The 13,335-nt window shown below is 34.8% G+C and overlaps 1 protein-coding gene across 9 annotated transcripts in view; it reads left to right on the forward strand.

Moving 5' to 3' along the window:
• LOC106876273 (uncharacterized) overlaps positions 1–13,335 on the forward strand; it is a 292,167-nt gene that overhangs the window by 149,085 nt on the left and 129,747 nt on the right. Inside the window, exon 1 of one of the 9 annotated variants that reach the window (XM_089351052.1) lies at positions 5,469–5,603. The exons of the other annotated variants lie outside the window; for them this stretch is intronic. The gene's annotated coding sequence lies outside the window, so the exon portion shown is untranslated. Of the gene's footprint in view, positions 1–5,468; positions 5,604–13,335 lie in introns of those variants that run through there. 9 annotated transcript variants of the gene reach the window in all.

Consider the following 13,335-nt stretch of genomic DNA (forward strand, 5'->3'; position numbering starts at 1 on the left):
AAGGCCACAGGCACTCGAGGTTAACAATAAATAAAAATGTATACACATGTTGTTTAATCTCAGATCAACCCTGTTCAAACATACTTATGATCAAATATGTTTCAATTGTCAACATACTGTCTTTTCGGGTTATGTCTGTGTCTGTACCTTATGTTAGGGAGTAATTTGGCTGCTATTTCTAGCAAGCTGAGTGACCACGTAGAAGCTTCCCCAGTGGTTCGTGTATTAGATTATGAATAGTTACGTATAAACATGCATAAATTTTCTAATGTGTACACGTTTGTATGTAGTATTTATTTATATATATTTTATAGTACAACTATTCGTGCATCTAGCCAATTTAATTTCTTTCATAAATATAGAATACAAAACCTATTTTAACTACCCTCTTGTTTGAATTTCAGTTCTTTACAACTAAGTACAACCAGAAATCTTGACAGATGCACACGTTCGGCTTATTTCTGCTCGCCGATATTATTAACTGTGCACATGTTTTCAGTATATGTATTTATTAACTACAAGCACTTATTGCAATAGGAAAAAAAAAAACATTGAAGAATCTGTTCGCATGCTCAGGTACACACATACTCTGGCGACTCCCGAGCGCGCACAAAAAGCTTTCACCACTATCATACACGACTAGTTATATATAAATACATGTACTATATCACTTTCGCATCGTCACTTTATTTGTGCTTGTATGTCTTTATCTACCTCTTCCCGCCTCTCTGTATATATATATGTATGTGTGTGTACACACGCGCACACACACACGTGTGCCTACGTGTGTAATATTTTGCTCTTAAATATAAAATCCTAGCAACAAACCATTTTCCAAGCCACCTGCTAACGACCACTTGCTCTCTCCATATATATACACTACATTCATATCTATCATATATGAGTATGCATAGTGTATACACATAACATGTGAGTATGTATGTATGCGCGCTTACACACAGAGAATCAATAAGAACATTTAGTGACCCCTTTTTTTGCTAACCCACGATCATTCACACACACACTGCCAGTAACAATTCATCCGCTATTCTCACTTTACATAATAACGTAATTGGAAGTTCGTTGTACTAGGAGACAAAATAACGTTTATTACTTGCTGGTGGTAAAGCAAAAAGAATTCTGCTTTCGGTTGGGATGAGGGGAAGTTGTGTGATTAAAATCAGATGGGGTTTGAATGGATGCTTAAATATTTTTAAAAATTTTTAGTCAGGAGGGAAGGGTAGAACCCATGACCGTTAGATGGCATCGGAGACTCGTGGGTGAAAGGGGAGGAAGGTATTCTCAAATCCTGGTCTGAATACTTTAATAAATTGGACTCCGCTAAAGGCAGCCTAAATTTTAGTTGGTGGTGTTAAACGGGGTGTCGAGTGAAGTCCACCATCCGTAGCGAGATTTGAACCCAGAACTCAAAGAACCGGAACAAGTACTGCTAGGCATCCGGTCCGACGTTCTTACAGGTCCACCTTGGATTGCTACTTTTTATAACGACCCTGAAAAAAAAAAAAATGAAGTTGACTAAGGCGGGATTTGAACTCAAGGTACAGGGAGTCAAAACACTTACCGTGAGTCATTCTGTTTGCCACTCTTACGACTCTGCCAATTCGACGGAAAAATGTCTCAAATTCCAATTGTTATGAAAATGGAAAGTCTAGAAAACATAATTTAGTAGTTTTTGTCATTTAACTCCATGTCAATAGTAATCGAGCAAACCTACAATCAAAGGCATTCTTTCTAACAATGACCATAACATCTTTTATTTTATTCAATTTTCTATTTGGTCAGGAGGAATGGGCTCAGACCATTGATTTTGTTGGCTCTTCATGTTATGACTGCATTTATGTGTCCGTTCCTTATATGTCGTTGTTGCTGTTTAGTTCCAAGGCAGCCTTGATTGATCAGATCTATAGTCAAAGGCTCACTGCAGCCTTTACTGTCTTGTCTTTTTTATATAGCTACTTAGGAGTACGGTACCTCATATATTCGTCTTTGGTGTGATTTGGGGGAGATTTTGGCTACTATTTCTAGCAAGCCGGGTAACCACATAGAGACTCACTCGTCCAATGATGCGGTGTCACTCTGCTTGCAAGAAATAGTAGTCAAATCTTTCAATTCATATACTATCATCTTTCGAAAAAGAATCTAAGAATACATTGAACAATGTAGTGCGACCTATACTATGTTTGAAAAGATGGAATGGTCATGACTGGAACACCTTTGATTTTCATAGGTCTGCTCAATCAAGACTAGCTTGGAACTAGAATAACAAGAGTTCGAGGAAACTAGTAATAGTTACTCGAAACATTGAATCCATCTTATGAAATTTATACACAGTCAATGCATAAAGACTAAAAGCGTCTTATGAGTGATCAATGCTTAGCAGGCATTTCGTCCATCTTTATGTTCTGAGTTCAAATTCCGCTGAGATCTACTTTGCCTTTATCCTTTCGGGGTCAATAAAATAAGTACCATTCAAGTACTTGAGTCAATGTAATCAACTTACTCACTGTCCCCTAATACTTCAGGCCTTGGGCCTATTGTAGAAAGAACTATTATTATTATTTTTTTGTTTTGTACAGGTTCCAGCTGACTGGGCTGTGACCGTGCTGGAAAACCATCAGAGACCGCAATAATTTTTTTTTTCCAATTAACTCTTCAGTTCTCCCCCACCCACCAAAATAGAAACAAAAAACAAAAGAAAGAAAGAAAACCCAAAAAGCAAAACGAAAGAAGAAAACAAAAACAATAACGGATTTTAAAAAGACTTGAAATAGCGTTAACCGTTACTAGAGCAAGATACATTAAAGGGAGTTGTTGCGTTTCTGCATATGAGTAGGCGCGCGCGCGTATATGTGTGTGTGTGTACACATATTCTTTTGTTAGTTTCAGGCGTTGATTTAAGGCCATACTAGAGCACCGCCTTCAAAGGGTTGTAATCGATCATATCATCTACAGTAATTACCTTAGTCTGTTTCTTATTTTATCTAGTCACAAAATGGCACAATTCATACAAAAAGAAAAAAAACACTCACACACACAACACACACCGCGGAGCAGTGGTTGAATTGTTTAGATATTCGCTTCGCAAGTGGTCGTAGTTTCGATCCTACTGTGTGGTATCTTGGGGCAAATGTAATTTTCTATAGCTTTGAGTTGATTCATACCATTTGAGTGAAACTGGGCTGACGAAAATTGACTGTACTTGTAATCCAAATTGACTGCACTTGTAATTCACATTGACTGTACTTGCAATCCAAAAGTACATCTTTGTCACGCACTGTCTCACGCTAATTCTACCTGCAAATTACTTCAAAAGTACAAATATTTGTGGAATGCCCAACCACTTACACGTTAATTCAATAAATAGGAAGTTCAGTTAATTGAATTACTAACTAGTCACCATCGAAACTGACGGAGATCCACCTGTATATATACGTATGTTCATGATGAGTTTCCATACGATTACCATGCACCCATTTCCGTTCTTAAGGCATTTGTTAAATCAAAGCTATAATAGTAAATAATATTTGCCTTAGGTGCTGTGCAGCACGATCGAACCTGAGACCAAATTGATGTGAAGGGAATTATACACTATGTGCACACGTGTTATATGTAGATTATTTGGTTGAATGTTTAAAAGTAACACACACATTTAAATCCTCTCACAAGGCTTTGGTTGGCCCAAGGCTATAGTAGAAGATAAATGCCCAAGGTACCATGCAGTGGGACTGAAGCTGGAAGCATGTGACTAGGAAGCAAACTTCTTACCACACATCCACACCTGCACCTACGCACATGGCCACACCTGCACCTATGCACAGGGCCATGACTACACCTGTGCACATGGCAACACCTGCACCTATGCACATGGTCACACCTGTGCCTATGCACACGGCCATGTCTGCACCTATGCACGCAGCCATGCCTGCACCTGTTAATATCTAATTGTAAAATATTTTGGTATGAAGTTAAAATCAATAGACAGTTATAACATGCACAAACAGCTCACAATAGATGATATTAGATGTGTTATCATCTAGTTTATTCTACCCACTTCATCCTACAATTAAGCTATTAGCCAGAAGAAAATCTGACAAAACTTAGAAGTCTTTCCCAAGATGCCATCATTTCAATCAATATTGTCCATATATTCCACTATCTTAGGCATACAGTATCTTGACATGCTAGCTTAGACAAGGAAATGTTCACCTTGTCAACTACAATATAAGTTCTATCTATAGTATGTCTCTATAGACAGTTATATGCACGTATAAAGCATGCATCCCTTTTCTTTTGTATATCAAAAGTTTGCTAACAGAAGCCTATTTAAATGTTATGTAGATTCCCTTTTACTGTGATTAAAGAACATCCTGGAAAACCACCAAAGAATATTCTACCATACTTTATCATCTTATTAAGTACACTCATTAAACAAATTAATCTGGCTTCATTCATCTCTATCATCATCATCATTTTATTGTTCATTTTTCCATGATTGCATGGGTTGGACAAAAGTAGAGTTTCTATGGTCAGTTATCCTTCTTGTCACCAATCCTTAATTGTTTCCAAGCAAGGTAATATTTCCCCAAGGCCTGACATGTTTTCATAGAATACTGGGAATGAATGACATTCATTTACAATGATCATAGGATGTCAAAACAGACACACACACACACACACACACACACACACACACACACACACTGGGTTTCTTTCAGATTTTTGTCTACCAAATCCACTCATAAGGCTTTGGTTAGTCTGGGGCTATAGTAGAAAACACTTTCCCTAGATGCTACACAATGGGACTGAACCTAGAAACCAAGTGGTTGAGAAGCAAACTTCTTAACCACACAGCTGTGTTTGTATCTATACCTGGAGAAGGCGGTGAGTTGGCAGAATCGTTAGCATGCCAGGCGAAATGCTTAGTGGTATTTTGTCTGCCATTATGTTCTGAGTTCAAATTCTGCCGAGGTCAACTTTGCCTTTCATCTTTTTAGGGTGGATAAATTAAGTACCAGTTGAGTACTGGGGTCAATGTAATCAACTTGCCCCTTCCCCAAAAATTTCAAGCCTTGTGCCTATAGTAGAAAGGTGTATCTATATACCTGGATAAAAAAAAAAAAAAGTGATAGGGTTTTTATGAATGGACTGCCTTTCATCATTGGCTTAGTTTATTGGGACCAGTTTGAATAAACAGCAAAAGTAATGTGCAACAATAAAATAGTAAGAACCAAACAAGTGTTCTTGTTTTGGATACAAAAACTGCATTCCTATATTTTTCTTATGGAGCAGCTTTATCTCAGTTGATTACATAATATGAAAGCCAGCTTCAGTATGGAAGCAATGCTGTATAGTCAGCTATTATTTAATAAAATATCTGTTACTGTAATATGTCTTTGATATAAGAATATCATCAGGAACAAACAACATCATGTGATAAAATATGCATATTACCAAATAGGAAACTAAGACAGTTGAAAAGAACCTTTAGTGATTTGTATGCTGCAAACCTCTAGAAGCCTACACAAGAGACATATCTGATGACATTAAAGCCAGTACTTCGCAAACATTTTAGTGCAATATTGGTAAGTTAATACATTTACCTAATGCTGGATTCTGCTCTTGTTAGAGATGCACTCACGCAACACACATGTACACTGATCCCACTACAGTAGATGTGCTTTGTACAATACACAAAATATGATATTGTGTCCAGACATTTCCAACCTGTTTTTCTCTAATCTTCATTTTCTTCTTGCTATTTTACTTTTTCCCCCTCTTTATTTCACTTGCATTTCTCTCATTTACTCTATCATATTTTTGTACTGTCATTTGTAAATTGCTTACTTCAATGCCTATTCGCTATATTGTTAACAAGGACACACTTACACAGCATTCATATGTCATCTTTGACATGAGAAACTAGAGAGGTAGGGAGAGAAAAGAGAGAATAGTAGACTAATGTTGGTATAGTTTTAATGATAAATTTGCTAATAAAACATGGCAAATATTACCAAGCATATTGAATGCTACCTGCTACGTACATACATACATACATACATACATCATCATCCTACCACCACCACCACCACCACCATCATTGTTTTTTTTTATGCTTGCATGTATCAGACAAAATTTGTTGAGGCAGAATTTCTTACTGGATGCTCTTCCTGTCGCCACCCCACACCTATTTCCAAACAAGGTAATATTTTCCCTTGATTTGGGCATGTTTTTACAGAAGTCTGGAACTGAACGACATTGCTTTACAAGTATCACATAATATCTTGTCAAAGTAACACAAATGCATGCACACATTCGCTCATATAAGCATTATATGCATATATATACTTCAGGTTCCTTAACTTTAACCATCCTGAAGATATCTAATTGGGTAACCACAAAGCTCAGCTAAGCATTTTTTTGCTCAGCATAGACACTGTAATACCACCCTGCTTTTTAATCAATGATTTCCCCTTTTGTTACTATATTTTCTTTCATTTAATTTTGAAAATAATGAAAGATTTATCAAAATATCTTTACCCTTATTAAGCTGATGTTTGGAATATAAATTAACATGAAATTTTGATGGAAGGTTTTTAATTTAGATTCCTTTAAAACAAGAAATTTGTATCGTAGAAACAGGCGCAGTCCTGGAGAGATTGCAATCAAAAGGGTTAATTTATTCAATATCAAATTGGCTAACGAACGAACTTTTCAGTTATTTGTTTAAAAGAACTAGACTTAATCTGTTTAACACCTGGTTTAATATTACCACCTGGCACCTTAAGTGCTTTTAGTAGAGTCTACTCTGTTGAAAGCATTCAAACCATTCTTATGTTTGAAAATATCTTTGTTTCTCTCTCCCTCAAGTCTTGAAGGTTTTGTATAGGGTCATGACTACATCCCTTCCAGAGTAAAAGAAAAATTCAGGAAATTCTGTACCTTAATTACACACACACATACAAGCATGCACAATTTGGTCAGGGGTGGAATTTTTAAAAGTTCATGTGGCAACAATGTATAGAAGTAGAATTAATGAGAATCAGGTGATCACTGAATGTATGTTCATATCAAAATGTGTTTATGCTATGGAGGCAACTATTCATTGACTTTAAATTTCATTCATATTCTTATTGTCTTACAAAGCTGTTGTCACAGACATTCCATTTTGACCCAACACAAACTTCATCTCTTGAATATAAATGATGAATGACATTCAGCTATCTAGCAAGTGTATTGGCATTCCAACAGCTTCAGAGCTGAAATTATGCTCTGCACAATTGAAATCCAACTTCAACTCCCACCATCCATGCAGTGTAAAGAGAGGGATTGCTCAGTGCTTAAAACATCGAGCAATGAATATAAGTAGTGATTGTGATACCCACCACGAAGAAATGATCTAGCTCAGTAACAATCTATTAAGCAACAACTACCCCCAAAGCATACTCTCCACTCCAATTAGGAAGAAAAGAGAGGATGAAACCGATAAACTGTCCACAGTCTGTCTACCCTATGTGAAAGGCCTCTCCGTAAAGATATAAAACATATGCGGCCCATATGACATCAGGACAGTATTCAAAAGTAACACAACACATCGCAAATATCTCCTTTGAGTAAAACCACCAATAGAAGAGAATATGGCTAAGAACTGAGTGTACTCCATCCCATGCAGCTGTGGTAGGTTATACAAAGGCGAAACATGCTGCCCCTCAAAATATGGGTAGACAAACATCGCAAAGCTGTGACACGAGGAGATATTGATAAATCGGGTATAGCTGATCATGTATGGAAACATGGAGACCACCTCCCTCTGTAGGATGAAGTTAAAATAATAGACAGAGAACACCACTGGAAAATATGGAAACTAAAAGAAGCAGCACATATGCTAGGACACAACAACCTCCTAAGCAGACTGAGTGCAGATATGAACAGCATATGGGAACCAGTATTAAGGAAGGATAGGAGAATATTAAATTTATAAGCCCTAAAATTCACTCCATAATTGCCCATGGGCATATGGCATATTGGTTAAGAGTGCGGGCTACTAACCCCAAGATTCCGAGTTCGATTCCAGGCAGTGACCTGAATAATGATAATAATGATAATAATAACAACAACAACATCGAAAAACACCTTAAGAATGAGAACCCAGGTTTGAAATTTCCCCAAGACACCTGATGAAGGATGGAGGGTATATCAGCCAAAACGTTGTGTTAACAACAAACAAGATGAGAACAAATATACGTCAATTGTAAATAATGAAATCCACTATTGTCTTTTGAACCAGCAAAGTATCTGCTAGAAATGACAGCCAAATCTCTTTCAGACCACATGCTACCATTTAAAAAAAAAAAAAAAAAGAAATAGAAAGGTCACATTAGTTCGTGCAGTACTAGATAAACCTAAAAATACAGGATGTTTATAGCTCTAATCCTTTTGATCATAATCTTGCTCACTGAGGGTCAACCTGGTGGAGCTAAGAAATAACTACCATCCATTATCATTAAGTCAAACCTTGAATAATTGATAAATGTCATCTACATGAAGAACATTAAGTTTGTGTTAATAAATTTAATGCAAAGAACATTAAAAGGTGAACTAGAAATAAATATTTGATGAGAAAAAGATGATATATATCAGTGATTACTATTATTTTCTTTCATTCTTTCTTTTATTTCATCTGAAGAAAGCCTACTTTTTTTTCTTTACTACACATTTATTTCAAGGTAGTTTTTTTTAATGTCCCTCACATCAAGTGCATTATTGGTGACTTACCCTTAGGTGTTTTGTGGATGGTGGCGTCTGCATTGATGACTTGCAACTATATCTGCAGTTACCCATCATATCAGTAATGCAAACTTATACTTTGATTCAGGTGTTGGTAGGATTGCTTTTTGTGTATTCATTAGATCAGGAGTGAAGGCCCAATCTTCTAGACTGGCCAGAGGAAGATATTCTAAAGGAAAAGACTCCATTATAGGCGCAAATGCTTGCAACAGAGCAGACTATGGTATAGGCATTCGAAGTGTCAGTAGTGTTAAACCAGATAATGGTTTAAGTCCACCATCTAAATAGGGCATGGCAGAATTTGAACTCGGAACACAATGAACCAGAAAAAATACTGCAAGGCATCTGGTTTGCCATTCTTGCATTTCCATTAATTCACTGTACTTTTCTTATTGGTCTTGAAAGGATGAAAGATAAAGCTGATCTTGGTAGGATTTGAACCCAAAGCAGTGAGAATTACAACAAATACTGCAAGGCATTCCCCATAATGCTCTGACAACTTTGCCAATTCATTGCCTGAAAGACATTTCTGAGAGTAGCTGACCTGCTTTGCCTGACCATCAAAAACAGGAGGCTCTTGGTATCATTTAGCTAATCTTTTACCTTTTACTAGTTTCAGTCATTCATTGGACTGTGGCCATGCTGGAGCACCATCTTGAAGGGTTTAGTAAAACAAATCAACCTCAGTACCTATTTTTTATGGGCGGTACTTATTCTGTTGGCTTCTTTTGTCAAACTGCCAAGTTATGGGGATGTAAACAAAACCAAAACCAGTTGTCAAACACACATATGCGCACGCACGCACACACACACACACACACACACACACACAAGGACAGACACACATTTGTGACTACAGCCAAGCTGGGGCACCACCTTTTATAGTTGAATGTATTGATCCCAGTACATTTTTTTAAACCCTGGGACTTATGCTATTGGTCACTTTTGCTGAGCTGCTAAATATATGTGCACACATATACACACAGCTACACCCACCCAATCACACACCTTCCAGACTGCTGCTCACTCACTATTGGCCACTCTGTCTACACACACACACACACACACACAACCATACCCACCCATTCACACACCTTTCACTATAGCTGCTGACTTATGACTGACCTCTCAGAGCAGCAGATACTTGCACACATATCCTACCACACACACACACACACACACACACAAACAACTCACACAAATACACACACAGAGTTTCTACCATACACGCACACACATGTGCTACCACACACACAGTTACTACCACATGCACACACTACCACACATGCAGTTTCTGCCACACACATGCTATCATACATACATGCACTACCACACACACATACACACATACTGACCATCTTTACACTCTCTTGTTCCAGAAATCACTTTCTCCTTCTTCCACTTCCGGTCACTTCAGTAATATAACAGCACGTGGATTGTTAGCAATTTTTCCTTATTTTCCCTTCTTGCTTTTTAGACTTTCCTGTTTGTGATGAAGAGTCATGCTTGAAATGTTAACAACAACTCTCTTCCTTCACCAAGCGTCAAATTAATGTTTCTTCTGCACGTCCTCAGATTCATCTCGTTCTTTTTTCCTGTTTTTTTATTGTTTGTTTATTTGGATTAATTTACATGCATACACACACACACACACACACACACACACACACACACACACACACACACATACAGTGGGCTTCCTCCAGCTTCTATCAACCAAATCCACTCACAAGGCTTTGGTCAGCCTGGGGCTATAGGAAAAGAGACTTGCTCAAGGTGTCACACAGTGGGACTGAACTCAAAACTACATGGCTGAAACACTAGCTTTTTAACCACACAGCACCTAATTTGGTATCTATTTCTTATTTAATACCAATTTCTTTCAATGAAAAGAGAGATGTGTGCACTCCTGAATTAACAACAGTAGTATTAGCAGAAGCAAAGTTAACACATTTTTATTCAGCCAACTGCTTTTCTTTACCATATCTGCCAAAACCATCACTTTTAGTTCTTGTATGTACACACACACACACACACACACACACACACACACACACACACACACATACATGTGTAATTTTATATGTGCATGTACTTTTTGTATGTATGTTTAAATGTCTATGTATATATTTGTACATATAGTGAAGTGCTAACATGTTTACTGTGACCAGTATAGATCATTTACATATATGTGTTTATACACATACATACACATTTATACAACAACCACAATGGGATTACTTGTCTACTTGGCTTTTTAAAGAAATTGAGAGCTTATGAATGTATTTGATGTATATATTTCAAAGGCTATTTAGAATTGGAACTGCAATTGGATAGTTAGGAACAGGCCTAGGGATTTCAAAAATGTTTTTTTGTGCATGTGTATTGGTTGTTTGCACTACATCTGTGTGTTTGTCTTACAATATTTTCCTTACCAAGGCCCTTTATTCTCTGCTACCAGTTTTAGATAAATAGAAACACTGAAAATCATGGACGTGATGTATAAATTATGTGTGTATGTGTGCATGTTTTTATATATGTATAAATGTATGTGTGCATGTCTGTATATGTGTTTATATATATATGTATTTATGCATGTGTGTGTGTGTGTGTACATATATATGACCATATACAAATATACATTTGAATATATGTTGGTATATTCTTTTATTCTTTTACTAGCAGAAATACCCGGCGTTGCCCGGGTTAAAGAGAATAATGAAATCTAAAAACGCCGTCTAGACTACGCATCATCTTTATATATAGAGATGTATATACACACACGCACCCAAACACACGTATATATATGTATATCAATATAAATATATGAAAGTCAATGAAGTTTCGTAAAAGAAGGTGATCATGTACATACTTTCTTGCTGTTGTGATTATAACACCTCATTGTAAACTATGTTCCTTGTTTTCCCTTGTGGAGCATATACAAATAGGTTTTTTGTTGCTGCCCACTCTTGAGCAGCCAACATACAGTTGTCCATGTGAGAAGCAGGGCTCTTCCAAGAGAAGACCAGCTACAGACAGTGTTTGACCCTGATATTTGTTTATGGACATGGTAAAAGTCACACGAAGGGGGAATTGTAGTCTTCTGAATGTAAAAGGAATGTCTGCTCCTGATGGAGTAAGAGGAGTTCTTGGAATAAAGACGTCATCCCCTTTTGCACGTCCAGAAAGAATGGTAGCCTCGATAACGTGTGACATCATTTTCTAAATAATGCTCATCTGTTATGTTCGGGTTAAAATTTCATCAACATCAAAAATATATGAATTTTTCATGAGAGTTATGGCCGTTATGCAAAGAATATAATTTCCAAATTTCATAAAGATCCATTCAGTACTTTTGACGAAGTTTTGGATAAGAAAACAAATGACTAATGTGTGTGTTTGTGTGCATGTGTATGTGTGTGTGATGGGTGTATATATGTATAGATATCTGTATGCATGTATATATGTATATATGTGTACATATTACATGTACATCTATATATATATATACATCTACACATATGTATAGATCTATATATATATACATATACGTGTACATCTATATGTATACATATATATATGTATATATATATATGTATATATATGTATACATATATATATGTATATATATATGTATATATATGTATATATATATATGTATATATATGTATATATATGTATGTATATATATATATGTATATATATATATGTATATATATGTAATATATATGTATGTATATATATATATGTATATATATGTATGTATATATATATATATGTATATATATGTATATATATATATGTATATATATATTATATGTATATATATGTATATATATGTATGTATATATTATATATGTATATATATGTATATATATGTATATATATGTATGTATATATATATATGTATATGTATGTATATATATATATGTATATATATGTATATATATGTATGTATATATATGTATGTATATATATATATGTATATATATGTATATATATGTATGTATATATATATATATGTATATATATGTATATATATGTATATATATATATGTATATATATGTATATATATATGTATGTATATATATGTATATATATGTATGTATATATATTATGTATGTATATATATATATGTATATATATGTATGTATATGTATATATGTATATATATGTATGTATATGTATATATGTATATATATGTATATATATGTATGTATATGTATATATGTATATATATGTATATATATGTATATAGTTATATATATATATATATATATATAAGTATATATATATATGTATATATATATATATATACGTATATATATATGTATATATATATATATAAGTATATATATATGTATGTATATATATATATACTGTATGTATATATATATATTGTATGTATATATATATATATATATACGTATATATATATATATATATATGTATATTATATATATATGTATGTATTTATATATGTTACTTTATATATATATAATATACTATACTAATATATACTTACATAT

The sequence above is a fragment of the Octopus bimaculoides genome, chromosome 1 (genome assembly GCF_046866305.1).
Source record: "Octopus bimaculoides isolate indiv1 chromosome 1, ASM4686630v1, whole genome shotgun sequence".
Classification (NCBI taxonomy): Eukaryota; Metazoa; Mollusca; class Cephalopoda; order Octopoda; family Octopodidae; genus Octopus; species Octopus bimaculoides.